General features: G+C 40.2%; 1 long non-coding RNA gene across 1 annotated transcript; it reads left to right on the forward strand.

The window, feature by feature from the left end:
* Positions 1 to 14,497: 14,497 nt before the first annotated feature.
* On the forward strand, positions 14,498 to 16,335 carry LOC150050941 (uncharacterized). The gene is made up of 3 exons (XR_016538398.1): positions 14,498 to 14,658; positions 16,049 to 16,101; positions 16,185 to 16,335. It is a non-coding gene; the product is annotated as an uncharacterized LOC150050941 (long non-coding RNA).
* Positions 16,336 to 16,602: the final 267 nt, after the last annotated feature.

Raw genomic sequence — 16,602 nt, forward strand, 5'->3', positions numbered from 1 at the left:
TCATTTGTCATGCATCATTATTTGATTCCATACCTGCCTTTCAGAATTGAGGGAGAATCCAGCAGCTCTTTTCTTATCCTGTCTTGTTGATATCTTTGGTGCTAACAACCTGCAGGTGCTAAAGGCAATTGTTAAGTTGATGAAGACAGAGAAATGGGTGGATGGAAGGATAACAAGACAGAAAGCAGATAGGTAGAACTATATAAGAAGTATAATCATTCTGTATTTTAAAATTTGGCTAGAACTTTATTTACAATGGAAATACAAGTTATAAAAGGAATCATTTGTAGATCTGACTGTCCAACAATAAGTCATTTTAGCGCAACATGTGTAGATTTCACAATTCATGTAAATGCTAACTTATATTCATATTTTAATGTAGACATTAATATAGATTACAATATTCATCTATTATATTATATATAAATATAAGTAAATCATATATCAATATTTTATGCTATGTAATACAATATATTAACTATATAAATGCATTAATGTATATGGAGTTTTATTATATAATGTTTACATATAATATAATATTTATAGATTTATTAAATCTTGTCAAATGAGATTATTTCAATGACTTAAAAGGATATGGGATTCTCTGAAATGTTAAAAGAATGTCACAAAATATTATAAGCTCTATGAATAAATCTTTGTATTAAAATAACCTCATAATAAATATTTTATGCACTTCAAGTGTAAAAGGTATGCACAAAAATAGCATTGAGTCTTTGTAAATGGCTAGATTGAATTTTATTTTACCAATCTGTCTTTTGTAAACTGTTTACAGTGCACACCTAATGCTTTCGTATTTAAGTAGGAAGGTCAACAATATGTAATTTTGTTAATATTGTTTTCAAAAGTGTATAAGAAACATCTTCAAATTCTCTGTAAAATAATGTTCAGGATATAAATGTTGAAGGGAAGTGCTGATAGGATATTCAATGTACATGTTAGATTTATTCTTCTATTTTTATGTATTTTTTGAGATAGGGTCTTTGTTGTATTGTCCAGTCCGGCCTGCAGTTGGCAACTATCTGGCCTCTGGCAAGAACTTACCGTCATATCCACCTTAAGGCATCTTGCATATGTGAGTCAAAATTGACAGGTGCAGCAAAGGGTAAAGGTAGGAAATTAAGACTTTAGAATACTTGGAGGCATGCGGAATGAAACACTGGCTTTATTTGTTTAGCTATATGTTTAATTTGGCTTCTGTGCATTTTGTATGAAGGTCAACCTTAGACTAGGCAGTAGTAGCAAAGCAACCATCAGCCAAAGCTCACTAGTTCAAGAGTCCCAGGACAGGGCCACTCACATGGCTCTTCTACAGCTTTCAGGTACTCCCTCAGGGAGACGTAAAAAAGAAGATAAGATCGTTATACCCATTTTCCAGAAGAAATTTAGCTGCCACTGAGACAATCTTCCCATGTCACATCTGTTGAACTGGAACTCAAAGCCAGTCTATGCAATCCTGTAGCTCAGGTGACAACTGCCATCCAATCCTTTGCATGTGAGTAAGCAGGAGATGTGATTTTTTTTTTAAGTGATGCTGTTCTTTAGGGATCACTTTTGGACTTCATTGCATGTGCAAAGTCATAAGTAAAATCTGTGCTTTAACGAAGGGGACATATTAGTAGTGTAGCCACGATTCAGTCTCGTGGCAGGGGGTCCCCATCTTTGGTCTTCCCATGATGGTTATGACTGGTCCTTCAGTGGAAAGAGGCTCCAAGCTCAGGAGATGGAATCCTCCCTCCGCACTCAGATGACACACATGAAGGATTTTTGTTTTGCCTATTTTGGGGGAATCAATGTGTGGCAGGACATGTGCCCCAGAACTCACGTGGGATTAGCTGGAAGTCCCCCTTATCTGAGTTTGTATGCTCTTCCCCTTTCTGCTGGCTCCCCATCTTTCCTGGCCTCCCCCAGACAGCATCTCTTCAGCCAGTTATCTTTCTCATCTCAGTCTCTGCTTGCAAGTGAAACACTTGGATATTTATACATTCAGAAGGAAGCATTTTATGATCCTTTAAACTAAAAAAAAAAGATTTTATTATAGTAAGTAGTTGCACAAAAGGGCTTCAATTTAAGGTGGCAGTTTATGAGTACAAAGCATCTAATATTGCTTTAAATTTTTCCTTCAATCAATCAGGCTGAATATATTTTTATGTGAGTCTTCTATATTTCCTATGCTGGAAACCATCTATAAAAAATACTCCTCGTATAAAATTCTACTCTAAATAGTGAAGCTTCCAGGGTACTTTAATGGCTGTTGTGTCCATTTTGCCTTCTCCAATTCCCTGTCACCTGCCTGTAGGGTTCCTCTCCCCAAGAGAAATTAGAGTATTTACTCACTCTATATACTAACTTAGAGTGGGGATTGAGTTCTGGAGTAAATCTTGGGGACAATAGGAACAATGATTTCCCATAAGAAGAAATGATGCTTAAATGTGGTAGAGTGCTCCAACACTTCTTCCAGACTTTCCAGAACCTTCTCCTACTTCACAACCGCCTTCCCCATCCACACACATTGGTTTCTTTTAAGCTCAAACCCTAATATAAGAAAAGGTTTTCTAGCTGCGTGCTGGTGGGCTCACATCTGTAATCCCAGCTACTCAGGAGGCTGAGATCAGAGGATTGGCCCTTCGAAGCCAGCCTGGGCAGGGAAGTGTGTGAGACTCTTGCTCAGCTATGAAAAAGCCACAAGTAAAGCAGTGGCTCACGTGTTAGAGAGCTATCCTTGAGCCAAAAAGTTCAGGGAATAGTGCCCAGGCCCCGAGTTCAAGCCACAGGATTGGCACAGAAACCAACCAACAAAACAAACAAAAACCAAACCAAGAAAACGATTTCTAAGGTGTTTCTGCCATCTCTTCTGAATGTTGGCACTTGGATAGGAAACAAGAACCTTAAAGCCAACCAGTCCTGAACTAGTCCTTTAACCACAGTGTGTACCCAGCAGCAAAGATTGTTCATTTGACTCAGTGACATTGTTTTAGGACACTAACATCGAACTTTATGAATATCTTTCTCTTCCATGTCCAAATCTGACTTTATGAATACCCAGAGAAATCAAGTAGGGACTGAGAACCAGACAGCTGAAGGAGCTTTTTCTCTTAGCTCACATCAGGACGAAGGGTCCCCTCACGGCTATTTCATTGAAGGTGACATTGTGTGTCCACCCTTTGCACATGGTAAAGACTCACCAGAGTATTCCGGCCCCATTGCCTGTGAGCCCACGGAACACACAGAACAAACTCACCACTTACAAGTGCCCCAATATCCTGTGAAAGAACATGTGCCACAGACTTTATTAAGTGGCTCCTGCTCCTGTGTCAAAGGGAAAGTTCAGTGCTGAACTTTAAACACTGAAAATCACGCTGAATAGTTCAGAGTATGGGGGTAGATTTGCACTTTGGCTCCATCTTTAACATCTTTGGGGCATGCCATTCACACAGGTTTTGGAGTTTGGGAAGACTGGGTCTCAGTCTTCACTTAACACCTTAAAGTTTTAGCTAAGTGTTTTTAGCCCTTTGAGACTTCTGTATATCTCCATGTGCAAGCAGCTATCTGTGTCCACGTGTCCATATTGCAACATGTTTACACATGGCAGACTGGCTTTGTAGAGCTGCTATAATGAACACATCCCACAGATGCAGATTCCTTGATATAATTAATCGTCGTTTATGATCATCTTCTGGATGATCAAACAACATAATTTCATATGTACTAGTCTAGAAAGAAGACAGACAAGGTGGGTGCCAGTGGCTCACACCTGTGATCCTAGCTACTCAGGAGGCTGAGATTTAAGGAACATGGTTCAAAGCCAGTCCAGGAAGGAAAATCTGTGGGACTCTTATCTCAAATAAACCACTCAGAAAACTCTACAGAAGGGGAGATGTGGCTCAGGTGGTAGAGAGCTCGCCATGAACACAAACAAGCTCAGGGATAGTGCCCAGGCCCTGAGTTCAAGCCCCAGAACCAGAAAAAGAAGAAAGAAAAGGAAAAAAGAGAGACTTTTTTTTTTGCTAATCCTGGGACTTGAACTCAGGGCCTGAGCATTGTCCTTGGGCTTTCTCAAGGCTAGAGCTCTACCACTTGAGCCTCAGCACCACGTTCGTCTTTTTCTATGTATGTGGTACCAAGGAATCAAACCCGGTCTTTGTCCATGCTAGGCAAGCACTCTACCGCTAGGCCAAACTCCCAGTCTGAGAGACAAAGTCTTATTGTATGGCTGACCATTATTAACCCCCAAAAATGGTGTGAGCTTACTTTTCAGTAACATATTCTACTCTACTATCCTTTTCCAAAATTATGATCTTATATGACTTTGTATGCACGTGTTACTTAAAAAACTAAGGATCTTGAATGTTTCTGTTATCTTATTTTCAAAAGCCTATCATTTTAACCAGTTTCTTTGTTGATTATTTTAAACAGTCACTTTGAGCCTTCTTTCTACGTGCATTCATTCATCTGACAGAGATGCATTGCGTGCCAACTCCTAAGTCAAGAGGGTTAAAAAGGAACTCTTCTGCAACCCCCATGAAACTTTATTCAGGAGATGCTATCTGTCTACTAATGTCCGTGGTGGTGTGAAGGTCCTAATGTCTGCCCAGAATGATGACCGTACAGGCATCAGTAGCCAAGAGGGCATTCTGGGACCAGCCTTGAGGGATTGCAGCGCTCTGAGAGGCAAGCAAGCCTGGAAACAAAAAATGAGCAGAGGGCAGTTGTGAATAATTCTTACGATTTCCACAGTGCCACCATGTGTCTGGCATTTTGCTCTATCGATGTTATTTTATTTAATCAGCATAAGGTATAGGTCTTATTATAACCTGGAATTAGCACATCAAGCATCTACTTTTCATTCTATCAGAAAACAGAAGCCTTCCCAGCAGGCAGCCTCAGTGAGCGACACAGACCATCCGAGGCAAAATGCAGCTCCAGAGTCTGAAGTGTCAATTGTATTTCTAACAATTGCATATGGACTTCATTAGCCAGCTAAATGGTACCTATTTTAGCATCCTGCCAGCTGGAGGGATTTCCAGTAGGAAATGTGAGAAGGGAATAAGTCTAGGAATCTCAGGTTCCCCAGGGCCTTCTGGAATTCATACAGATGAAGCAAGATAAAGTCAGCTCCGAATTCCCTTCCCTTCTTGCTGCAGCCGTGCATCGTTACCCCATAAATGAATAAGACCAGAGCACCTGTCTGTCCAGGGGCAGATCAAGGCTCGATCTGCTGTTTGTGCAATGCTCTAGGCCTCAGCGGCTGAGTTCCCTTTAGGAATGATAGAGAGAAGCAGAAAGAACTCATTCAGCACCAGCTCTCTGTGGGAAACGTGTATCTCTTTGACGTGAGGGCTCTTTATTATATGCTTCCTGTTACATCTTTAGCACAGCTTTGTGTTGGCTTTTCCCATAGGTTAAATATAATGATGGGTAACCTAATCCTGAAGGTAACAGAATAATCTTAGAGGAATCAAGGCTCTATTTAATTCTTGCCAAATGACAGAGTATACCCAGACTTTGAACAGGCCTCTGCAAAACTCCAGTAAGCTTTTTTGTGTCTTACTGAACTTGGAGCCAGGCTCTTCTCTTTCTATTCTTTGTCTCCCCATTCCCAGGCAAGATCTGATTTCACACCAATTGGTCTGTAAGAGGATAATGGTATCGTGATTCAAGACAGGCAACCATGAAGAATTTGTTTTATATGCTTCTGATATTCAAGAAGTTTCAGTGGCTGGGACCAGGGTCTCAGTTTCCAAGGAGAGTCAATTCCAGGGCAGAAGATGGTATGGCAAAGGACACACACACACACACACACACACACACACACACACACACACACGCACAAAACTTCAGAGGCTTGGAATCAGATGTACATGTAGTAGAAACATAGTTCTGAGTCTCTTATTAGGTATGATTTTAGCCAGTGTCTTTGGCCTCAGTTGTATAATTAGTCAAAGTGACATTGAAGACATACCCAATTTGTAAATTTTTTTTGTCAGTCTTGGGGCTTGAACTCTGGGCCTGGGCGTTGTCCTCGAGCTCCTCTGCTCAAGGCTACTGCCCTACCCCTTGAGTCCCAGTGCCAATTCCAGTTTCTTAGTAATTAATTGGAGATGAGAGTCTCACAATCATTAGTTCCTGGGCTGGCTTTGAACCTTGATCCTCAGATTTCAGCCTCCTGAGTAGCTAGGATTACAGGTATGAGTCACCACACCTGACTAATTTTTTTTTACATGCACAGAATAAAAAATATGTAGGATGATATTCAGAGTGAGGTAAGTGGATTTACATAAGGCTTCATTCGTAAGATCATTTAAAAGTGTTACCAAATTTATTCTTTCCCAGTCTGGGATACAATGTCAAGCTAGCCTCAGCACAGTCCACAAATATAGTGTCTGATATTGGGGAATGGCAGACTAGTTATTGATGTTAACATGCCTGGAGAGCTAGACTTACTATGTAGATTCTCTTAGTCTCTGTCTCTGTCTCTGTCTCTGTCTCTCTCTGTCTCTGTCTCTCTCTCTGTCTCTGTCTCTCTCTCTGTCTCTCTCTCTCTGTCTCTCTCTCTCTCTGTCTCTCTCTCTCTCTCTCTCTGTCTCTGTCTCTCTCTCTCTCTTTCTCTATTATTATATGGGGCTGTGAAGCAGACATTGTTTTAGATCCTGGGGGCTGTTTAAATAAGAGGAAGATAGGGTCTTCTGGGATATGAGACGTGTGTGGATTGCACTGGATTCCTGGAGAAGATTGCAGGCTATTCCATCTTCTTGGGGATGCCTGTGATGGGGAAGAAGCCTTCAGAGAGAAAGTCACCCTTACACTCAGCACTCAAGCTGTTCTGCAGGAAGAGATGCAAGAGCAGAGAACTAAAAGTGCTGCTGGGGAAAATTAACGACCCTGCCAAGGGTGATAAGGAAACTTGAATACAAGCTTGTGGTGGCTGGGATATAGAGAGAGGAGAGACCAAAGACCAGATTGGAGAAGGGCCCTGGGGTCCCAGGGTTGTTGTTTTTGTTTTTTTCCCTCCTGGCTGTGAGCTGGAATGTTATAATCATGGATCCAACCAAACTTTCTCTGGAAGGAGAAGGGATAGCTTAGCAACTGGAAAAATCTCTTAGTCTTCTTAGTTGTTATTTCCCTCTTGGCGTTAGTACTATTTATTGAGTCTTTGACTTGAAGAATGTATCTATTTTAGATAATTCTCCTCTCTGTGTATCATGCCCTTCTTCCATCTCTCCTGTGTGTGAGTGTGTGTGATATGTGTGTCTGTTTCATAGACCTTTTATCTAAATTTCCCATCCTTGTTCCTTCCTGTGATTGTGCAACCCATAAGATTTTGTGAATAAACAGCAAACAAACCAGCCAATGTGGTTTTATTCTCTCTCTCTCTCTCTCTCTCTCTCTCTCTCTCTCTCTCTCTCTCTCTCTCTCTCTCTCTCTCTCTCTCTCTCTCTCTCTCTCTGCCAGTCCTGGGCTTGAGCTCAGCACAGCCTGAGCACTGTCCTTGGATTTTCTCATGGCTAGACCTCTACCACTTGAGCCTCAGCACCACTTCTGGCTTTTTTCTACATATATGGTGCTGCGGAATCGAACCCAGGTCTTCCTGCATGCTAGGCAAAGCACTCTACCACTAGGCCAAACTCCCAGCCCCTGGTTTTATACTCTTAATTCAAAGACTAGTACAGGCATAGCATCATAAATCTGAACATCTAAAATCTGAAGTGTTTCAAAACTGTGGACTTTATGAGTGCCAACATGATAGCACAAGTGGAAAACTCCATATAATATGTAATAGATCACAGTAATACATAGGCATACTAAAAGTTTTGTATAATGTAGCTTGGAACTGGTGACTGATGCCTATAATCCTAGCTACTCACAAGGCTGTAATCTGGAGAATTCAAGTTTGAGGCTAGCATGGGTTAAGAAGTTCTCTTTAGTTCATCTCCAAAAATAATGTGCCAAAAGCAGGTCAGGTGGCATGGATAAAGTGGAAGAACATCAGCATAGCAAGAGTGAGGCCTTGAATTTAAATCTTCCCTTGTACATGAGATATACAGGAGACATGAATAGATTTGATCCTCTCCTCAAAATAGAACATGATGTATATGCAAATGTTAAAAACCTAAAATCTGATCTGCTGCTAGTCCCAACTCTTTGGATAAAGAACTTCATGTTTGATGAAGTAAAAAATATTCACTTTACAAAAAAAAATTGGCCTATCTTGGAACTAATCTGTTAAACTATTGATTGGATTCTTTATTTCAATTATCCTTCTTCCTAGTTATTCAATTCGTAATTGGTTCTTTTTTAATAGTTTCCAGTTTGCTAATGAAATTCTGCATCTTTGAATTTTTAAACCTATCAGTCACAATGATTTAAAAAAATCGTGTCTGATTAACAGGCAGGCCTGGATCTCTAATTTGGTTTAATCTCCATCTTCTTTTATTAGAGGACATTAGTTATAGAAGGAGGCATTCCATTTTGACAATTCCACTCATGTATACAATGGATTTCAATCAATCTCTCCTCCTCTGCCACTCACCTTAATCATCCTTCTCCTTTGGTTTTGACCTTTTTGTGTCTGGTTTATGGAATGGCAACATGGCTTCTGGCGTTATAAGAGAGGTAGTGAACCTTGTGTCTGGATCGAGTTCCTTTACATAGACAACCTAATTCAGCTCTTCTACCCCCAGCCCCAAAGCTTAATCAAGTTTATGAGCTGAGCTGATGCAAGGTTTTATCTCAGTCTTAGTGAAGGCTGGTATTGGTTCTTGTTTTCCTATATTTGGGAGGTAGAGAGGACTAACTTTGGGAGTCACAACCCAATACAGAAATATCATGGCTCTCCTTCCCTGTATACCTTGAGTTCTGCCTTCCATCCTGACTCACAGCCTGGAAGTTCTACTCAGCTTTTGCATGTCTTGTTTATGATGCCTGACTTTCTCCTCATCATTTACCACCTTTATTTAAATCGACAAATACTTGCACAGAAAAGTGCTGCTACTGATTTCGCCCTGTCACTGCTCACTCCACTTCGTTCCCCCATCAGGGTCTTTTCAGACTTTGCTGGTGACTTCAGATTTCTTTCTGTTTTCTTGGACAATTCTTTTTTTTTTCCAGTCAGTCCTGGGCACTATCCTTGAGCTTTCTCAAGGCTAGTGCTCTACTACGTAAGCCACAGCACCACTTCCACCTTTTTCTGTGTATGTGGTACCGAGGAATCGAACCTAGGGCTTCGTGCATGCTAGGCAAGAACTCTACCATTAGACTATACTCCAGGCCTCTCTTGGACAGTTGTATTTGTTATGTGAAGCAGGACTGCTCTCCAGCTACAGACTCAGTTATGACAGGAAGTGGAATGATGGATTATCAGTAATACATAACAAGGCACAAAAATTTAGGACCAACTCAGAAGAGACTGTATGAGTTTGAGTCATAATGATGACAAGAAGCAGTGGGTAGGATATGCAGGTAGTAAATAAATGAACCTGTGACTGATGGTCACTGGTCTTCAGGGGCATGCACATTAAAGTCACCACCAGTTTGTTAGTACAGAGAGCTAACAGAGTGACTCAAGTCAAACATTGTGACAGTTCCAAGGACTGGGAGGGTGTGGGGAAACTAAATCACTTGAACTTTGAAGATGCGAGTATAACATGGTATAGTCACTCTGGAAAATGATTCAGAGGGGACTTATACAAATAAATATAAAATTACCATTCAAACCAATAATTATACTCTTATGTATTCACTCTCCTACCTCCTACCAGGAGCTATGTCTAGGTACACATATAATACATTAGTGTATATTATATAATTATGATATATTATAATGTATTATAACATATATTAATACCTTCAAACTTGAAACAGCCCGGATATATTTCCCCAGATGACTGGGATGGGTAAACAACCTGTAGTATAACTATACCATGAAATAATACTCAGCTACAAAGAGGAACAAACTTGACTTGCACAAAATCTTGGGTGACAAGTCAGTAATGTGGAGTGGAGTTATGTGCAGTTACTGTGGGAAATGAACAAACATAGTTTGCATGTCCAAAGATGGTGGAATGCCTCTCAGGACAAATGCTCACTATGGCTCACACAAAACAAGAAAATATATTTTTTCTAAATTAATGCATTTCTTCTCCATTGCAAAGAAAGTAGGATCAACCCTCCTTACCACAACTGAGAAAGTTATTGGCACTCTAAGTGGTAGTCATTTATCTTCTAGTTCATTATTTTATTAGTAACTTGTGATTAATTGTTATGTTTACCTCCTTTAATATGCCATACAGAAAACAAAAATAAATACCTAGTGGTAGAGTGCTTGCCTAGCATGCATCAAACCCTGGGTCTGATTCCTGATACCACATGTATAGAAGGAAAAACTGGAAGTGGTGCTGTAGCTCAACTGGCTGAGCACTAACCTTAAGAAAGCTCAAAGACAGTTAGTTACCAGGCCCTGAGTTCAAGCCACACAACTGGCAAAAAATATGGATCATAAAGCTGTATTTGATAGGATTTGTGCTCACGTCCTCCCCTCCCACTTTACTGTTATCTTCCATTAAGGAAAGCTTCAACTCTCAGCATTAGTTCCTGGTTGAATAACCCAATGTTTCCCAACTAACGTGGGATTAACCTTGTCAGTCTCAGATATGCGAAGCTTCCACAATTTTCTGTGAGCTTTTGTTAATGTGGCATTATGTGATGTTAGAGCCCTGTAGGAGGTTCTATCAGCGAAGTCTCAGAGCATCACATTTAAAAAAAAGGCCAAGGCTATGAAATGAGGTTTCTTTTGTTACCATTCAGTCCTAGGATCAGACCCTGAATTTGACTGTTGGCTCCTTAGCCCTGGGTCACAATGTTGTCCATTACTTCTGAAATTTCAAGTGAGACTTGCACAGTCCTATTTGATTAGAAACCCCCAGATTGTATTATTGGATCTTATGCATTAGGTTGCCCATATTTGTGAGTTCTCACTATGACTTTGGGACAAAAGAGATGATGTACAGAATAACCAAAATACAACAGAGGTTTTAAGAAACATAGACTAGCCACATGGTTCTGCCCACTAGAGATGCATTTTGTGGACTCAAAAAAAAAGTGTTAACTCCTAGGAATGAGCAGCTAGGGTTGTCAAATAGTAAGTTATGTGCACTGTTAGAGAATAATCCTGCAGGAAAACCTAAAGGAGCTAGTTTAGGAAAAAGTTAAATGACTATAGTTCTTGGATTTTAATGGTAGAAAAATTTAAATAGAGGAAATTCTATGATTTAAAATGCAAACTTTTGGAAGAGCAGTTGCTAATAAGGGATTTGGTAAAGGAGTAAAGAGAGAAGATGTGACAGAGAAAGTTTTCCTAGAAGTCAGCAAAAGGTGAACACATTGTCTTAACAAGAAACCATCTTTAAAAGGCCTTAGTGATGAAAGCTACAGAAAATCTTGGGCTGATAGCAAAGATACAGAACCAACCCAGATGCCCTTCAGTTAATGAGTGGATCAACAAGATGTGGTATTTGTACACAATGGAATTCTATGCTGCTATCAGAAAGAAGGACATTGCCCCATTTGTTAGGAAATGGAAAGACTTAGGAAAAATCATATTAAGTGAAGTAAGCCAGACTCAAAGGAATATAGGCTCAATGGTTTCTCTCATTTGTCATAATCAGTAGAAACCTTGGGCTCTCCTAGCAGAGATTTAGAATAGAACAAAACCTAGATACATAAGGCCATATAGTAGGACACTAAATGTAAGGACCTCCAGGATATAGAAACAAAAGCCATATAATGGTGATTGTTGTCCTTAATGTACTATGTTATCTCTCATCTCTTTTGCTGTCCTTGGCTATCTCATATTGTTACAGTATTTCACCTAGTTATCTGATATATTGTATATATGCGTATCTGGTTATTTGAAATCGGATAGGGATGGGAGGAAAACAAATGAGGGGTGGGGAGGGGAGGGAAATGGGGACCATGACATGAGAAAGGGTATCAATGTTTGTGAAGTAATGCACCTTCTATCTGGTGAATATAATGTAACCCTTTTATTAATTATAATAAAATATATGGAAAAATAAAAAATAATAATAATAAAAGAAAATCCTGGGCGAGAGGAAGAAGTTGGATTCTTTCCCTAGAGAACCAGGACTTTGAGTGTCAAGTCTGAGAGGTGAGGGTTCAGATCGTAGGAGTGAATGTCTAGAGGAAGAACCCAGCAGGGGTTCTTCAGACTTGTTCAAAGTGAGAAATAACGAAGTGTGTCTGACTTATTTCAATCAGATATAAGACTTAGCCTAGAATGTTAACCACTGCTGATATGTCATTTTATAATTCCAGTAAAAAGAAAAAAATATGAGAGGTAATTGGAGAATACAGGAAAACTGAAACAACAGGGAACTGTGTGATAACAAAGTTTCAAATATTCAGAGGCAAGAAAAAGCCAATTGTCTGTTTGCAGAACAAATGATCCTATGCTTATAAGAACCTAAAGACTATACCAAACAACTAATATTGAATCAACTATTTTGGCAATGTAGCAGGATATAAAATTAGCATAGAAAATGAGTAACTTTTCTATATAACAATAATGAATAGTCTAAGATAGACATCAGGGAAACAATTCCATTCACAGTAGCCTCAGGGAAGAAAACAAGAAAAGGGAGGAAAAATGATAGAGGAAAGAAATCTAGCCAAACATGTAACCAAAAGACTGAGAGAACCCTACAGTGAAAAGTCTAAAACTTTGAAGAAAAACATCGAAGACGACAGCAGTAGGTAGAAAGACCTCCCATGCTTGTGGATTTGAAGAATTAATATCATGAAAATGGCTATGCTTCCAAAAGCAATATACTGACTCAATATAATACCCATCAGAATCATAATGATATTCTTTGAATATCTTAAGATTCATACAGAAGCATAAGAGAGTCCAAATAGTAGAAGCAATTCTGAGTTAAAAAGAGCAATGCTAGAGGTAACAAAATACTGGACTTCAAATTTTTCTACAGAATCATAGTAACAAAAACAGCATGTTATTGGCATTAAAACAGACACAAAGACCAGTGGAACAGAAGAGACGATCCAGAGATAAAACCACACAACTACAGCTATCTGATCTTTGACAGAGGAGCCAAATCCTTACATTGGAGAAAAGACAGCCTCTTCAACAGATATTACTGGGGAAACTAGTTATTTATATGCAAGAGAATGAAACGAGACTCTTATCTTTCATCCTGTATGAAGACAAACTCAGACTGGATCAAAGAACTTAAGAAAAAATATTTAGCTATGAGGTTACCAGAGGAAAATAGAGAAGACAGAAGTGAAGTTAATTATCTTCAGAACAGAATCTGAAGTGGCCATAAAAATAAGAGCGAATTTAAAATGTTCACTACATTAAAAGAAACAACTACCAGAACCAAGAGACAATCAAACATCTTCCCCAGATAACCAGCAAAAATTATAGGTGATCCAGGCCCGATTCTACTATTGACCCAACAATCTCACTTGAGTTTGTGGCGAGAGATAGAGAGTCTATGCAAGTAGAGCCTCAAGAAGGCAGGGCTATGGTATAGTAAGGAAGTTGCTATGAGCTAATACAGTCCAGTGCTCATTGCAAAAACAACAACAAAATAATATAAAAACAGAATTTGGAAGGTCCTAAGGCCAAGGAAGCCAGTACTGGGATACTTTTCTGACCTGGGGGTCCTCAATGAATTTCTGAATCCCAGAGAAACATCCAATGTCAGGGGACAGTCCATCTCAAGAGCCTTCCCAGTAGGCCAATGGAATCATTTCCTCAGTGATAGTGTGGATATAGTCCAACATGCTTTGCACACACCAGTTTCCTCATGGCATGTACAGAATCCAGTCCCCAAATTACACTTTCTCTGTACTGTGAGCTGGTCTCAGCATAGTGTTGGTAAAGATTGCTACCGAGTAAGGGGAGGGAGGGCATAGACCAATTCTCAAATCATTTCCTCGCTGGCTCTTAGCCATCGAAAGATGATGGCTGATGCATCCTCAGTTAGGAGCTGGTACATACATTCCTTCCTTTGTAAACTCAGTGACCTGAGCCCCAAAAGCTGGGCAGACCCTTTTACAAAGCCAGAAGAAGGGCATCCCAAACCAGGTCCCATTTGCAGGTATAACCCTCAGTGGTTTCCCCACATGGTGGAGAGGTGCGGGTATGGTGGGTAAGATTGTAGAGGAAGTGACAGGAAGTCACCAGGAAAGTGCAGAGGATGGTGGGGCAGGCAGTTGCAAATGCCCAATACTATGAAGCAATGATTTTTTTTCAGCCAGTTAAATGAGAACTAGAACTGGGAAGTTGCAGTAGGGACCTTAGCTCAGTGAAGCATGTCAGGAGAACCAACTTTATGATCCACTTGAATCTCTGTGTCATCAACATCCATTGCTGACCTTATCCTATCTTCTGTGACGTGTAAGAAGGAGTGCCTTATCATTCTCATATTCCTCCTCACCAGCACTAGGTCAAGAGAGCTTTCTCCTTCTCTTTCTTATGAAAGGAATGTTTGAACATCCATCTTGAATATGACAAATCCCTCCAAGGAAGAATTTAAGTAAATAATGGTTCATCGAGTGACTGTTCATCCTGGGTTTGAGGCAAGACTCTGCTTTCAGGTACCCCCCCACCCCCAAGCCACATAAAGAGAACTAGAAATCCAGAAGTGGATTTCTGTAAGGGAGGATTAAACTGTAAAATACCATGAATACCAGCCACCACACCAGCCCCTCCTCCCCCTTGAGAAAGGTTAGAGAAATAGCAAATTAAGTTTATTTCTTTAAGAGACCAGAGTAACATTTCCAGAAACTGTGTTGCAGCTGTACTGTTAAAGAGGTGATGGATATTAAGTAACGTGTTTGCTAACTCCTGAAATACTTTAAGATTTCAGATTCAAAGAACATTTATCACTATCCATACTGTGACCCTCCTCCTCCAGTAATCTAATTCCCAGAGGCATGTTATCTAACTTTTATCTCACTATATTTCTTTGAAATAAATACTTGTATCAATTAAGGTAACTGAGTGTCGGTAGGTTTAAGTCATCTGCCCACGCTGATATGGCTACTAAGTCAGTGAGGCAAAGTTCAAAGGAGGTGTAGTTCTAAATAAGTTAATGAATCCTTTGATAAGGCAGGAAAAATTAGGGGCAGGGAGTGGGGGATGGTGGTGGTTCTGGAATTTATTCTAAGGGAAGTTAGTTTAATGATTCCCCTTGTGCTTAGGTAGTGCAGACACACACACACACACACACACACACACACACACACACACACACCCTCAAGAGAAACAGTAAAAATCACTATGAGCAAAATATGAATTAGGCATTTCTTTTTTAAATGTCTTTGTTCTGCATAGGAATTAGCACCTCCCCCCTTTGTGTGTCTCATGGCTAAAATTGATCAGAAACTCAAGGGCCAGGGATCCTGATATGTGTCACTACTTTGGTGCAGAACAGTGTTGCATTAGTGTGGCTGCAGTCAGGAAGCCACAGAGCATGCTGGCCTGTTGTACATGGATGGTGGAAAGCATCACTTTGTTCTCTAGGTGGTATTCTCAGAAATGGAGCCCTGGAATGGCTGGATCAAAGAATAAACCAGTTGGATTCCCTTGATGTGAACTTAATACTCATTGCCAGGATCCCATCTACACAGCACAACATTTATACTCACGCTTGATGGCCTGAGCTCTGAAATTGACACTCACAAATAAATCTTCAAGCCAGGCAATAGAGAGAGGCTCACACCCATAAACCTAGTTAGTCAGGAGGCTAAGACCTGTAGATGGATGGCCTCTGGAAGCCAGCCAAGGACACGAAAGTCCATAAGACTCATATCCAATAAGCTACTCAGAAAAAAGCTGGAAGTAGTGCTGTGGCTCAAGCAGTAGTGTTAGCTTTGAGCATAGAGAGGCTCAGGGACAGTGACCAGGCTGTGAATTCAAGTTCCAGGACTGGCAAAACCAAATCTTCAGTTCAATAGCGAAAAGTAATATATGTTTTTGTCCTAGGTTGTCTTGTGTTCTCTCTGAAGGTGATTTGATTTGAGAGAGAACTTTACTAGGTAAGTACCAGCAACATTTAAGGTGGCCTGTGTGGGTTTTGTTATTGTTATTTTCTTTATCTACAGCAGCTGTGTGGCTGCAGGTGACATTTGGGGGAAGAAGTTCATTTTCAAATGGGTGAATTGAACGTGACTCGAGGCATTCTGATGGAAGACAAGCATAGAGAGGCAGGTGTGAGTGCAGAACTCACCAACAGGTGCCACTGTCACATAAGTAGTGACAGAATCTGCATGTCATAGGTGAGCCTTGTATTTCACAACCCTTATAGAATTGGGAGTAGGAAACCAAACCCTAAGGAATCTTCACAGTTCATGTCAGGGTGTTCAGGTATGTTAAGTCTGCCAGAAGTTTCAGGATAGAATAAGAGTTACCAGAATATTGTCATGTCTTAACTTCATGTTGCTATAATAAATTACTGCCAAACTAGGTGACTTATAAAGAACAAAGGCTTGTTTAGCTCATGGCTGAAAGCAGGAAATCTAAGAGTAAGGAGCTTAGAC

Source organism: Megascapheus bottae, chromosome 17, assembly GCF_031878675.1.
Source record: "Megascapheus bottae isolate mThoBot1 chromosome 17, mThoBot2.hap1, whole genome shotgun sequence".
Classification (NCBI taxonomy): Eukaryota; Metazoa; Chordata; class Mammalia; order Rodentia; family Geomyidae; genus Megascapheus; species Megascapheus bottae.